A 15,727-nucleotide genomic window follows, 5' to 3' on the forward strand; every position below is an offset into this window, starting at 1 on the left:
TTGAGAAGGCTTTAAGTATCCTGCCCTTTTTAAATTCTGTATCTGTGAGGCTGCGTTTTCAACCAAAAGCAAAAGCCTGCAACAGACTGAAATCAGAAGCAGACATGAGAATCCAGCTGTCTTCCATTAAGTCCAAAATTAATGAGATTTCCAAATATGTAAAGTAATACTGCTCTTCTTCTATAATTTTTGTTTTGTAAAATGTTATTTTCCATTTAAAACTTGGCTGCTTTAGAGATTTTAAAAATTCTTAGCTTTAATTTCTAATATGGTAAATATATTAAAGGTTATTATAATCCTCATGAATGAAAGCACCTTGGGGTCCTCAGTAATCTTGGAGAGATTGTGAAGAGTGATGGGATGCCTGGGTGGTGCAGTGCGTTAAGGGTCTGACTCTTGGTTTTGGCTCAGGTCACGATCTCAGGGTCCTGATCTCCCAGTCACGATATTAGGGTGGTGGGATGGAGCCCCTCTTCAGGCTCACGCCCAGTCTGCTTGAGATTCTCTGCCTCACCCTCTGCCCCTCCCCCTGTCCAAGCACTCTCCTGCAAATAAATAAAATAAAATAAAATAATATAAAATATAAATAAATACATACAATCTTTAAAAAAACATGTGCGGAGTGCTGCTCTGGATCACCAGCTCTCATTTAAGTATATAAAATAACTGAAGACCAATGGCCAACTGGGCAGCTCCTAATTTAAGGAGCGCAGCTCATTTCTCATGCCAGAAATGTTCCTGTATCAGTCTGCTCGGGCTGCTGCGATACTGTGATCTATAACTAGAAATATATATTTGGTCTTTGTGTTTCTGACACTGAGCTCCAAAAACCCTTGGAATTTCCTAAGGGATGAGCATGGTAAAAGTACCTTTTGTTTTGTTATTGAGGTGACTTTGGGAATGCCCCCTGGTTGCCTGGGGGTGGTTGCCAGCACCGTCAAGCCTGTGATTGGAAGGTTGGAACTTTTGGTGCCACCCCCTGCACCGCAGGAGAGGAGGGGAACTGGAGAGCGAATCAGTCCCCTGTGGCCAATTATTTAATCAATAATACCACTGTAATGAGCCCTCCACAAAAACCCGAAAGGACAGGCTTTGGACAACTTCCAGGTTGGTGAGCATAGGGTGATTCGGGGACAATGGCGCCCTCGGAGCAGGCCTGGAAGCTCCGAGCTCCTTCCCCACATACCTTGTCCATACCTTGCCTCCCACATGTCTCCCATCTGTCTTCCATCTGGTTCCTGAGCTATAGCCTTTTGTAATAAACCAGTAATCTAGTAAGTAAGACATTTCTCAGAGTTGCATGAGCTGCTCTAGCAAATGAACCCTAAAGAGGTCTTCTTATAGCCAGCAGGTCTGCTGCTCAAGTGACAACACGGGCTTGTGACTGGCCTCTGAAGGGTGAATGTGGGGGGCGGGCAGTCTTGTAGGGCTGAGCCCATCACCTGTGGAATCTGTGGCTCTCTCCACGTGGTGCTCAGATTGAGTCTATTGTAGGACATGAGGAGTAGTGAACAGCCAGCACCAACTTCTAGAAATGGAAATGAGGCCATGTCAGACCTTATAGCAGCCAAATACCTGCGCGGTCTGTGTGATCTCGGATGAGACCAGCACAACGACCCATGACCAGCTGAAATTACTGACCCACAGAATTAGGGCAAATAAAATGATTGTTTTGTTAAGCATAAAGGAGGAGAGTGGTTTCTTATGTAGCCATTAATAACTGAGACAACACCTTTGCCCATCTTTTTAAGGCTACATCTTTTAATTTTGCATCATAAATTTAAAATAGTGCAAAAGCATAAAATTTCTGGCCTATTAGAAATACAGACATTTCAAAGTAAAACAATTTTATCATTCTTTTAAATTCTGTTAGATAACAGAATTTAAAGGCAATAGCAATTTAATATCCATAGCGGGCCTCTAAAACTTATTCAACAAGCTCTATTTAACAGGAGGTAATTTTACGTCCTACTTTTTCCTCCTTAAACTCCTATTTCCATTCCACTTCTGCTCCATAACTTTTTCCTAATTTAACATATTTTTATACTTAAAAGTCTTTATCACCCTGTCAAACACATCTGCATCAGAAATGTGTATAAAATTGAAGTTTATTTTTATTTCCTGTAACCAGAATGTTCTAATAGTTTAATAAAATTATTCTAGACTCTGCTATTATTACAATTATTGTTAGTGCACAGCTAAGCGAAATAGCACAAATATTGATAAATAATTATTAGACATAAAAAGGAAAACCCAGAATCCATGGGGAAAGCATCTTTAATGAAGTAGGAGGAAGTTGCTTTTTCTCCTCTAGATATTCTGGGTCTGAGGATGACCTTCTTGCTTTATCAGACAGGTCTTAGCTTTGATTCCATCCCTACATTTTGTCTTGGAGTCATGGGAACCAGGAAATCTTGTTTACCTGAAAGCCTGGGTGGGACTGGCAGGCCTTCTAGCATGGTAGCCTCCCTCTGTCTCTGCGCTCCTTTGACGTTACGTGAGGATCTGTCACCAAAAATTACATCTAATGATCTCTCAGCTGACAATTCGATTGGGTCTCCTTCAGCGGTGATAAAGGCACAGAACTGCAGGCCAGCTGATTTGTAAAAGCATTTGGTACCCACTCGTTAGCATCTTTCATAGTTCTTGTTTCTGGGAAAAAGGCTTTACCAAGTCTTATGGAACAACTACCAGTAATTATACCCGTTCCTCTGCTTATCTTCAGAACAAGTTCAGAAAATGGAAATGTTGTTAATGTCAATACACCTTAGTCCATACAATCTTGTTGACTGAAAAAATGCTCATATTTTAAGAAATGGTTTAAGTATCTTTTCACCAGGACCCTGGAGCTCAGAGGAAGGAAGGAAGGAAGGAAGGAAGGAAGGAAGGAAGGAAGGAAGGAAGGAAGGAAGGAAGGAATCCACCATGAGACCAAATAAAATCTACCTTTCTTGTAAAATTCCATCAGCCAAACCAAACATATTTTCAGAAAAGAATTTTTTTATTTCATTTTTCAATTCAAATAAAAGTGTCCCCATAACAACCATCTATCTCTCTTGGATTTTCATTCTAAGAAGAAAGACAGGCACAGTCTTGCTACGAGGCTTCAGGATTTATTTTTCCCACACCCTGTGCTCGCCCTCATAAAACATTCTTTCCCTGGGGTCCTGCATTGTCCATGCGTCCCTTCTCTGATTCGTGCTCTGAAAGGATTTACACTCTAGGGCCATGCACCAAGGTAAGACCTGACGGGTGAATGGTCCACTTCATTCCGTGAATGGTAAGAATTGAGCTGGGAAATGATTGCCGGCAGACAGGCACGTGCTCACACAGCATGGACACATAGCAAATCGGAGGATTTGAGAATCCTCTCCCTTGACTCTGCCCGCATACGCGTGCCTTGGAAAGTTTTCATAGGCTTGAGTAAACTTGCAGAGTGAGTCCAACACATCTTGGTTCAAACGTGTCTGTTGAGCCTATTATTGGCCAGAGACAGTGTTTTAAAAACAAATGTGGGAAGGTAGACAGGTGTCTTTGTTTTGGGTCTTCCTGGGGTAATATGAGAGCACCAAAGAGAGGCTTCAAAAATCAGGGAAAACTGCCTGGAGGAAGCAGGCGCTGAGCTGATTCTGGGATTCTAAGGCTTTAATGCTCACAGCTGATTCTTCTGCTCACTGAAATTTGAGAGCTGCTGCTATTGGCTTCAAGACCTTGAAATGAAGGGAGAAGTCAGTTCTGCTGTTACTAACATCCACATTTCCTGTGACCCTGCGTGGGATAAGTGATTTTCAGCCTGACTCCAAGGCAGAGGTCAGTACAATTCGACTTTAATGTGTTGTTTTTTTTTTTTTCTTTTCCGTTTGATTTAAATGACAAGGATACCAGCCTTGTCAGTGGGGTCCCACCATCAACTACACAATCCCTGGGTACTGTAAGTGACAGCATTTATACTTATCACCTGTTTATGGGGACTTGTGGGCTGATCCCCTAAATTCTGGTCTTTCTTCCTGAACGGATTTCCAAACCTTGGGATCTCTTAAAAATCGAACACATAATCTCAGCCTCCAGAGGGGGGTATGAAAATGCCAAACTATTTACCTCCTTTTTTCTCTGTGGATCCTTGCCCCTACCCACCCGGAAATGCCTTTTCAATTTGTCCTAACTAGATGCCTTGGAAATGGGGCTTTGGCTTCTCCTGGAAGAGAGTTTCAAACCCCAGACCTAGCTATCACATGCTTACCCAATTAAAAGCTGTCCCCGGGAGCACCTTGCCAGAACCCCCTAAGATAACGAGCCCCTGCCTCGTTACAACTCACACCCTCTCCTACACGAGGAGATAAGGAGATGTGTTGCTTGAGCCATATTTTTGGAAATTGCTAGTTAGTTGCAAAATGTTTCCTGAGGTAGAAAAAAAGCACCGAGGACTGTAATTATTGGATTGTTTCACTTTTGAGGCCAAGAAGCAGATGCTCCACTTTTAAGACTTGGACAAGTATTGTCACAAGTTAACTCCTCTCCTTGCCACCCCGAGCGTCCCGGTTCACTGACTTCCTTGAAGAGGCCTGCTTGGGAGACTGCCGAGGATTTGGTTCGCAAGGCTCTTTAAAAAGCTGCCCCGTACTGTAATCTGGTGCTAATCAGATTTCAGCGCGATGTCGCCAGGAAAAATTGGTATATATAATGCTAGACTAGAAAGGTTTAGGACCAAGTTCCAAAGATGAAATTCATTCTCCAAATTACATGCCTTAAAAAAAAAAATCTTAGTTTGGGTAAAATAGAGACTTTGCTCCATGTCTCTGCTCTCATGCTCTCCCATGTTTTATTCAAGAACTGGAAAATGACTTCCTGGGAGGAGAGCTGGTCCTCGAGTTACAAGGGGATGTAGGTGCTATGGTAGGATGTGAAAACGCCCCCCACAGTGGGAAGAGATCGACTAAAAATCACTCATTGAATGCATTTCCTTCCTACTTCTGGTATACATGTATTTGAACGTCTAGTTCGTGCTAGTCTCCGGGAATTCATTGTAAAAGAGCCCATTTTGTTGCCGTCCCCTTGGAGTTTGTTATCTATGGGGGTGACCTAATATTAGCCAATCCATGCAGTCCCATGTCCGATGGTTTGCACTGCTGCATGACATATACCATAGACTGGTGGTTTGAACAAGATTGTTACATCTCACCGTTCTGGAGGTTGGGAAGTCCAAGATCAAGGTGTTGGCAGATCCCGTGTCTGGTGAGACCTACTGCTTGGGTTGCAGATTGTTGTCTCATTGTCTCCTGACATCAGAGAGCAGAGAAAGAGGAAGCAAGCTCTCGTGTGTGTCCCTTATTATAAGAGTGTTAATTCTTTTCTGGAAGGCTCCACCCTCCATGCTTAATTGACTCTCAAAGATCCCACCTTCAGATGTCATTACTGTGGGGATCGGGCTTCCACACAAGAATTTTGGGGGGCTCACAAACATTCAGTCCATAGCAAGTAGTACATGAGGCCATGGGACAGCCTGGGGGGTGGGTATCTCTCGGGGAAGACTATGCATAGGGTAGTAATGCTTAATGGGAAACCTGGAACTCTAGCAAGTATCGGCCAAGCCGATGGGCCAGGAGTCAAAGGCATGCCGGTAAAGGTCAGGCATCCGAGGTCGAAGGCCCCAGGTGGAGTGGATCACACCCCGGATTGTGCATTGTCCGAGGTTGACAGAGTACAATGTTGGGGAATGGAAATAAAAATAGCCCTAATTCCTTCATTCATTCAGTGCTTATCACGTGCCAGCCCTGTCGCTATGCCAGAGAATAAAAGCACGAACAAGGCAGAATTATTCTAATTGTTATAACAAGAACCGATTACTCTTATTGAACTCTTGATGTGTGCCAGGCACCTGAAATGCTTCGCCAGCGTTATCTCATCTCATTCGACAACAGCCATATGAAATAGGTACTTTTTAAAGCGTCACTTTACAGATAAGTAAACTGAGGCACATATGACTTCAGTGACTTGCCCAAGGTCACCCTGCTTGTGGATGGAGGAGCCTGAATTCAGGCTGCCAGAAAGGAAAACTCCCTCTTGGTTCCTAATCACGGCTGGATTACATGCGAACCCTGGCACCCCAGGGTTTGCAGAGATGTGGGACTTTCAGTGCTAAAACCAGGAGAGTGCTGGCTACACCAGTATATTGGTTATCATAGCTGAACAGGGACGATGGCCATAAATTGCAGGGCCTAATACACTTGTTAAAGAATAAGTTAAAGGTAAATTAAAGAATTTTTACCAGAGGCAATGGAGATCGTCATGTAGGAAGACTACTCTAATAGTTTCTACTCTGGTGGGTTATACTCCGATGGTTCCAAACTTCAGTGGTACAAATGCAGCCTGAGTCCCCCAACAGGTGCCCGCCCATCATTCCTTGCAGTTAGCAATGTTGGTACCCATAAATTTATTAGTTGCAGCCATCGTATTTAGTCTGTTCTGTTCATCTGCTCTTTCCAGTGTAGAAGGCTGACTCCCCAAATATCACTAGTATAACCTACTGATAAGACAATGCTGAGTTTATGACTTAGTGTGGTAAGGGAGAACACTACTTTAAGAAGCTTTGGTAGCAGCTTGGAGAGGGGAGATAAGGTCAGAATGTTAGTGACAAGTGGAAGTTTAGTTTAGGTCTTTCAAACTGGGGGCTTCATTGGCATTGGGTAATGATCACCGTGTAACAGTCCGGGCTTTGGAAGGAATAGCAAAGTGAGTATGTTGAGGCATGGGAGTCAAAGAATCTTGGGCTGTAGACTCTTGAAATTTTCTATTAAAGATCTTAAGAGTCTTTCAGGACCTTTTGGGAATTTTCTTGAATGAACAATCAAATAACTTGCCCAGAGAGGACTCCTGGAAAAGTAAAGCCATGCTAATGATGAAGAAATAGAAAACCATGTTACTGTGGGCTGTGAGGGACGGTTTCTGTCCCATGTCTAGGCTGATAGGGGGTGGCTCATTCTGAGCCATGAGCACCTAATGTCTTTCACTACCCCTCCACCCTACATTGGAGAATCTTCACGGTGGACCGTTCCTTGATGAGACTCCCCTCCCCCACCCCAATATCTACTCCATGTGCTGGACTAAGAGGCTCCCAAAGGTTCTCATGCTCAGAACCCAGCACAAGTGACATAGGCAGGGCTTCCCCCCTACATTGCACTACACCCTCTCACCAGAGCTGGCAAAGCAGCTGTACCTGACTCAGTATCCCCAAAGTCTCTTGATAGCGATTTCGTCAGCTTTTGCTTCTCAAACTCTTCCTAGAGGGCCCCAAACCACCTCAAGCTTCTCTTTCTCTGCTTCCCAGTTCCTTTACTCTTTGAACCCTCTCTCACTTCACCCAGGTACAGAAAAAGCAAATCTCCTATGCATATGACTGGGGGACTACTCCCACACGGACACTGGTGTGTTTGTGTTGTGTGTTGCTGTGTAGGTGGGTGTATGGGTGGGAATCGGTGGGGAGGTGGACCATTATCTACATCAGCAAGTAGCCACCAGATGGACCCTCTGGTACTTATGCCACTCAGTGTTCTTGGAAAACCTCCCACTTCTCTCTAATTCAGCCAACACTTTTAATCCTTCTCAACTCTCCTATTTCATGAGGTGATTAGTATTAACTTGAGTCTCTATTAATCTTGCCCCAAATAAACATCCATTGTTCTATATGCTTTCTACAATCCCTTTGGAAACTTCCTTTTATTCAAGTTGGTTTCAATCATATTTTATCTTAAATCGTTCTCTATTTCCCCCTCAACATTTTACTATATAAATTTTCAAACATATAAAAAGGTGAAAGAAATTATGTAGTCAATACCCATATACCCATTTCCTGGAACAGAGGTCAGCAAACTTTTTTAAGTAAAAGATTGGATAGTAAATATTTTAGACTTTGCAGGACATATGGTCTCTGACAACGACTCAGCTCTGCTAATGTAGTGCAAAAACAACCATAGACAATATGTAAATGGATGGGCATGGCTGTGTTCCAATAAAACTTTATTTATAAAACAGGCTGTCCTGATCTTTGACCTAGAATGTACTATAAATATTTTGCTACTTGTTTCATCACATGTGTATCTGTTTCTTTATCCATCTTTTTTTGATGCATTTCAAATTAAGTTTTAGGCATCAGTATACATCTCCCCTATCAGTTTTCATATGTAATGTTTCACACATATAATCTTTTTCTCCAAAAGGCTGTAATTTCTTAGTGACAAAAAGCACTCTTTTAAAATCCATCTCAAAGTCTGAAGCCTTTCCTTATTTTCTGTAGTCAGGAGTAATTGTGCCTTTTCACCTTAATTCATTAATTCAGCAAACATTTATCTATTGTTTGCCAAGTACATGAATGAGACTCAAAATAAAGGCAGGCACTTATTATCTAATAGGAAAACAGCTATGGATACAAACAAATACAAAGCAATTAATTGACTTAAGAAAGGATGTGAACTATAGCCTGGGGAATTTGGGAGAGGCTTCTCAAGAAGTTCATGGTTCATTGTTGGATTCAAGAGGGAGTTGTGGGCACCTGGGTGGCTCAGTTGGTTGGGCAACTGCCTTTGGCTTGGGTCATGATGCTGAAGTCCCGGGATCAAGTCCCGCATCAGGCTCCCTACTCAGCAGGGAGTCTGCTTCTCTCTCTGACCCTCCCCTCCCAGAATCCCTCCCTCGCTCATTCTCAAATAAATAATTCAATAAATAAAATCTTAAAAAAATAAAGAGGGAGTTGTGCTTCCCCATAACACAGCATTGCTAGATCTATGATTAGGCTGATTCTTCATTAAGAAACCTCCCATAGGTCACCGTTGGGGATAATATTTATCTCTCACTCCTCATTTACCCACGCTGAAGAATCTCCCCCAGAAGGCTTGGGCCTGGTCTTCTGCTTCTTTTTCTACACTGGTAGTTTGCAAATTTGGGCACACATGGGAATCACGTGATGGGTCTGTTAAACTACCAATGACTGAACCCAACCCCAGATATTCAGATTCTGCAGGTCTGAAGTGGAGCCCTAGAATCTGCATTTGTAACAATTTTTCAGATGATACTCATCCAGGGACCACACTCTGAGATGCAGAAACAAGTTAAAATTTATTTAACATATGTTGCTTGGTTTAAAAAACCTCTTAGCATATCAAGAATCTATAAAAGGGATAAATGGATGAGTCATTCTTAATGGTGAACTGAAGAGGCATGCCCACAAACGTTAGGAACAAAGGAAGGATAGCATTATCACTGTTTCAGCTTAATAAAAAAATGCAGATCTTAGCTCATGCAATGAAAGAAAGAAAACAAAATTTAAAAATTCAAGAAAACAAAAAGATATAAATACAGCATTTGACAGAGGAGATCTGCAATAAATAAAAGATTTTTTTTTTCAGATGATGCAATTTTCTGCATAGAAAATCCAAGAGCTTTTAAACTGTAAGAGTTCTGCAAGGTGGCATATTACAAGACTAACCTATAGAAATTATTAGGATTTTGATTAAAAAATCTTATGAGAGAGGGGTGCTTGGGTTGCTTAGTCGATTAAGGGACCAAGTCTTGATTTCAGCTCAGGACATGATCTCAGGGTCATGAGACGGAGCCCCCAGGGCAGGACTCTGTGCTTGGCTGAGAGTTTGCTTGAGGATTCATGCTCTCTCTGTGTCTCTCAAATAAATAAATAAATCTTAAAAAAAAAAAAAAAATCTTATGGGAGAAAAAAAAAAAAAAAGTCTTATGGGAGAAAATGTATTTGTAAAACAAAACAACAAACCAAACAGACACATATACGCTTCACTAAAACCACTGAGGTACCTCCCCTTGTTCCTGTCCACAGGGGGGAAAACATATCAGGCAATAAGGAATAATTTATTTGTAAATCTAATAAAATATGAATAGCAACTTTATGGAAAAATAAAAAAATAAAGGTTATTGAAGAATATAAATGAAGAAAGAAATAGAGAAATATATCATGTCTACAGATAGGTAAGTTGACTATCATAAACATATTATTCTCCCCTTAACTACCAATGAATTTCAGTGTACTACAGAAAAAATTCTGAAGTTTTTTTTTTTTTTTTTTTTGTAAAACTTGAAAAATCAGTCCTAAATTATTATGGATGAAGAAACAGAAAATAGCTAAAACAAATTTGAAGAAAACTCATAGAAGATGCTTTATCAGGTGTAAAAATTCATTGTAAGTATTTTAGATGATGTATTAAAATGCTCAGAGATTTTTAGAAAAATGGAACAGGATAGGAAAAAAAATTAGATACATGCATATATAAACCTTCTATATCATAGAATTTATATTTTCTAACCAAAGATACAACAATAAACAATTCAACAAACAGTTCTAGAACACTTGGATAGCTCTGTGGCAGGAAAGTCACAGTCTATCTAACACCACATACAAAAATAAATGCATTTATTTATTTAAAGACCTAAAACCGAAAAGAAAAACTTCATAAAGCTTTAAGAAAAAAAAATCAAAATATATAAAAAATCTGAAATCCAATAACAGTAAGACTACTCAATAGAAATATGGAAAATAATAACAGTTCACAGAAAAAACCCAAATAGTCAATAAACCCAAGTAGTTAATAAACCCAAATAGTCAAGAAACTTGATTCACAATTTCACTAGGAATCAGAGAAGTCTCCCTTAAATACACAATGAAATACCAAAGCAAACCCATGTAATAAAAATATATTAGTTAGGATACAGAATGATTGAAGCTTTCATGCTCAGTAATAATGGAAATTGATATTACTTTGGTGGTCAATTTGTTGCTATTAGTAAAGGTAAGGAGGGTCCAGAGAAATTCTTGGGGGTCAACTTAAGGATGCTTAAGAGTCGTGAGTGACTGTGTGTGTGTCTCTCTCTCAAATCCTAATGTTGAAACCTTAATCCGCAATGTGAGGGTAATAGGAGAGGGGGCCTTTGGAAAGGTAAAAAGGTCACAAGGGAAGGGCCCTTATCATGGAAATTGTGTACTTATAAGAAGAGATACAAGACCTTGTTTGTCTCTGCTCTCTGCCACCTTAGGCTACAACAAGAAAGGCTACCATCTGCAAACCAGGAAGAGGACGGTCATTAAGAATCTGCCAGCCATTGTATGTTGAACTTCCAGTGTCCCCAACTGTGAGACATAAACTTCTGTTGTATAAACCACCTTGTCTATGGTAATATGTTATAGCAGCTAGAATAGACTAAGACAAGAATGTTCACTGTATCATTGTTTATAGTAACCTACGGTAACAAATTAATTGTTAACCAATAAGAAAGATGGGTAAGTAAATTATAATCATATATAGAATATTATATAACAGTTAAAATGCAATCACTAGTGACATATATCTTAATGGTTATGCTTCAACATTATAATACTGAGTGAATAATTCAAATTCATATTTATACATTAGGATTTATATATTAGGACACCATCAATGTAAAACTTAGAAATATTCAGAACAATATTATGTACACATGTAGTATTTTTATAAACTTGCACCAAAGGATAAATATCAAACTCAGGATAGTGGGTCCACTGGGGCAGAAAAAAAGAGAATGGGGTAAAAGAAGAAAACAGAACATTTCAACAGCATCAGTAGTATTACTTCTTTTGAACAACTCTGAAGTAAACAGAGCAAAATGTTAAGATTTAAGCAAAATGTTAAGCCTCGAAAAGAAGAGGCAAATAAAGTAAAATGTTAAGCAAATACAGTAAAATGTTAAGCTGGCTAGTGGGTGCTCCTTAAATTATTTTCTACACTTCTCTTACGTTTAAAATATTTCATAAAAATTTACAGAGGAGTCTGCTATATTTTTTTTTTAATTACTGAAGTGTAGTTTACAGTGTTATCATAGTTTCCGGTGTACAACATACTGATTTGACAATTCCGTACATTGTTCAGTGCTCCCACAATAAGCGTGGTCACCATCTGTCACCATGCAACGTTATTGCAATGTTATTGGCTATATTCCCTATGCTGTACTTTTCACCTCCCTGACTTATTTATTTTATCACTGAAAGTTTGTACTTCTTAATCCCCTTCACCTATTTGGCTCCACCCCGCCCCCCAAATCCAACGCCCCTCTGACATCGTCAGTTTGTTCTCTGTATGTAAATGCCTCTCTGCTCATTGCTCACTGCTCTTCACAGGTCATCCCAGTGCAGCCTGGTTTCCTCTCCTAGCAGTTTCTCGAACCTTCTCTCTCCTTAGGTCACCTGTGACGTCTGTGCTGCCAACGTCCACAGGTGCATTTCTACTCTGGTCTTCCTTGACCTGTCTGTGGTATTTGACACTGATGTCGTCCCTTTTCCTTCTCATATTTGCTCCTCCTCTTCCCCTTGGAGTTTGGGTTTCTTCCTAACCCTACTTTTTTCTTCTGAGTGCCTTCGGCAAGTGTCTCCTCTTCTCCTTGCCACGTAAATACCACTGTCCACCAGGACTCTGAGCTCAGTCCTCCATGACCCATGTACGCCCTCATGCAAACTCTGATACTCAGTCACAGACCAGACATTTGTACTCAGACATCCTTGGATAGACTACCTTACAGAGTCAAAGGGACTTTGCAGATATGGTTAAAAATCTTGAGATGGGAGGATTATCTTGGATTATCTAGGTGGGCGCAACGCCATCGGTGAATTCTGTCATGTAATCACAAGAGAATCAGAGCCAGAGAAGGGGAAACAGCGTTAAGAGCGAGGCAGGGCCCTAAGCCAAAAAATGCAAGGGCTTCTAGATGCTGCAGGCAAGGAAACAGATTCTTTTCTAGAGCCTCTAGAAAGAACATAGCCCTGTGGACCCATCTTGGAATCCCGAACCCCAGAACCATAAGGTGATGTGTGTGTTGTTTTAAGCCTCTAAGTTCGACATGATTTGTTACACTGTAAAAAGGAAACCATGTGCACAGACACTGTTTCTTCTCCACCATACCCTTACTGAAGGGATTCTAGGTCCCACCTTTTCACCACTTACATCCAAGGAGAAAGCAGTTCCCATCACTGTCACTTCTTCCTGGCTGTCCTCACCACTCCCTGCCTAGCTCCCTGAAGTGACCTCCTGGACCCCTGTGTGTGGCCAGCGCCTCCTTTGTCCGGTTCCCCCTGGATGCCCATACCACACCCATTCTGCCCAGGCTGCCAAAGCAGTGTTTCTGAAACATGCATCTGATCGCAGGACATGTTGATTAAGACCCTTTCATGCTTCTCCGTTACTTTGAGGGGAAGGGTCACGTTCCTGAAGGGAGCGCACAAAGCCAGGATTTTCCAATCTCTTATCAGATGGGTGTCTGTAGCCATTCCCTTTGCTCCAGCCAAACATCAGCTTGCAAACACACAAGCTCTCGGCCAGGAGTTTGCATTAGAATCACCTAGAAAGCATGTAAAAACTGTACAGGCAGAGTGCCTAACTGGCCCAGTCTTGATCTCAGGGTGGTGAGTTCAAGCCCCATGTTGGGGGGTAGAGATAACTTAAAATATTTGGGGAAAAAAACCTAAAATCTGTGTAGGCATGGCCACTGCTTTAGGAGATTCTTGTTCCATAGGTCTGGGGGCACAGAAGACCAGCTGTGTCTTTAGCAAAACCCAGGGGCTCTTTGGATTAAAATGTAACACCTGAGTGCATCCAGCTGTTTCTAGCACCACCTTCTCTCTCACTGTGCTCTCCACCCGGAACCTCCCCTTTGGTCTCAGGACTCACCCTTTAAACCCAACCATTCTCCTTCTGCAGAACTTTCCAGTCTATTCAGGTGCCCTTCTGAGTGCACTTTTGGAAATAATACTTGAGAGTTGGTCCCCCCGCCACCTCACTCCTAGTCCCGCCTCCTCGCCAGCTTCTCGAGAGCAAAAATTGGGCAATCCCTAGTGCCTAGCACAGGAACGCCCTGGCCACTGCAGCCATGACTGCCTCATCCCGCACCCTCCACCTGAAGTGCTTCCACACGGACAGCACTTCTCATTTCCGGTCCCTCCTGTTCTGTTTAGATCCACTGCCTCACACCCCCCGGGTGGCTTCTGATACTTCTCATCACACAGTAAGTCACGTCCAGCCTGAGGTTCAGCAAAGGCCAGAGGATTTAGTCAGATGAAATAGGTCAGAATGACTTGGCTCTTGTTTTCCGTCCACCAGACAGCCAGTCATTGCCAGTAAGCTGGGTTGGCCTTTTGGAGATGGGGCACTGGGGTAAGAGTAGTCTAACTGCCCTACGGGCTGCCCTCCCCCTGGCTTCTGAGGGATGACCCAAGAATCCGCCAGTAAGTCATACTGAACGTTTTGCTGTCTACACACACGGTGAGTAGAGGCAAAGGCTTAAGAGAGGGGCTAATCTGTAGACACTTAAGCAACTTTTTCTCTCTCAAGTCCCCTTTGCACCAATCTACAAGCTGTTGCTCTTCTGTTATATGCCCCCCCTTCCACAGATATGTTACTCAGGCTGTAAAATTAAAACACATAAATTATTTAACATAGTTTTATGATATTGGGTTAATTAGATAAAGCTTCCTCATGAAAACACTCAGCAAATAACGCAGGGTCCTTTCTGTTATTATTTATTGAATGTGTAAAACACAAGTCCCCATTCAGCCTTGTAAGTCTGGACAGAGAAAGAACACTCCAGGGCCATTAGATTTAGAAATCCAGACCCTGGGGTCATTCTGACCATGTGTACAAGCAGTCCTACAATAATAAAACAGGCAGGCATTTAAGGGGAGAAAGCACATTGCAATGTGGAATAGTTTCCATTGCAACTTGCCAATTTGAAATGATCTTTTTCTGACACGATTTAATTTGAGAACTACTGAGGTCATTTCCTTTTAACTCAGTTCTACATAAGCAAAACTACGTTAACCAGTTAATTCAATGAAACAAATAGTTGAATCGATTTTTTTTTTCAAGAATGGAATTTTCAATTAGCTGGTCTGCTTTCTTCAAAGGGGCATGTAGGTAGAGCCCAGTGCTAATGGATATGGAGGGCACTGAACAGAGTAGCCAGCAAATCCTGTCTCTTGCCTCCCAGGGGCCCCACGCACTATGCAGGATTCAGAGTTACAGGATATGTGATGTTGTGCTAGGAGTGAGCTTGTGATCTACTTGGAAAGATGAGCCACCAGAGGATAACTAACATGCAAGGCAGGAGAGGGAGAAGGAGCTCAGGCAATTTATAATTTAGAATGTTCTAGAAAAGAGCTCATGACTGGGAAGATTTTATGGATCAATTAGAACTGAGCGATAAAATTTGTCTGGGGAGAAGGTGTGGACAGTGAGAAAAGAGAGGGCAACCAGGGACAGGTGCTGGAGGATGGCCAGTATTGGGTCAAATGGTGGAGAAATAGGATAAATAAAAAGGCATTTGAGGGGCACCTGGGTGGCTCAGTGGGTTAAAGCCTCTGCCTTCGGCTCAGGTCGTGATCCCAGGGTCCTGGGATCGTGCCCCGCATTGGGCTCTCTGCTTAGCAGGGAGCCTGCTTCCCCCTCTCTCTCTCTTCCTGCCTCTCTGCCTACTCTCTCTCTCTGTTAAATAAATAAAATCTTAAAAAAAAAAAAGGCAATTGAGTAAAATGAAGGCAAAACCCAAAGGGCCTTATTTCCCAAATTAGGCTTCAATGTGGATAAGAGGTGCCCTCAGAGAGCACAGAATGAAGGCAAAGCTAGGGAAAGTGTACACAACCCTGTGGCAGGGGTATGTTTGTGGTAAGACCAACCACAATTCCTACTTGGTG

The sequence above is a fragment of the Lontra canadensis genome, unplaced genomic scaffold, assembly GCF_010015895.1.
Source record: "Lontra canadensis isolate GAN:19392208 unplaced genomic scaffold, GSC_riverotter_1.0 scaffold82, whole genome shotgun sequence".
NCBI lineage: Eukaryota > Metazoa > Chordata > Mammalia > Carnivora > Mustelidae > Lontra > Lontra canadensis.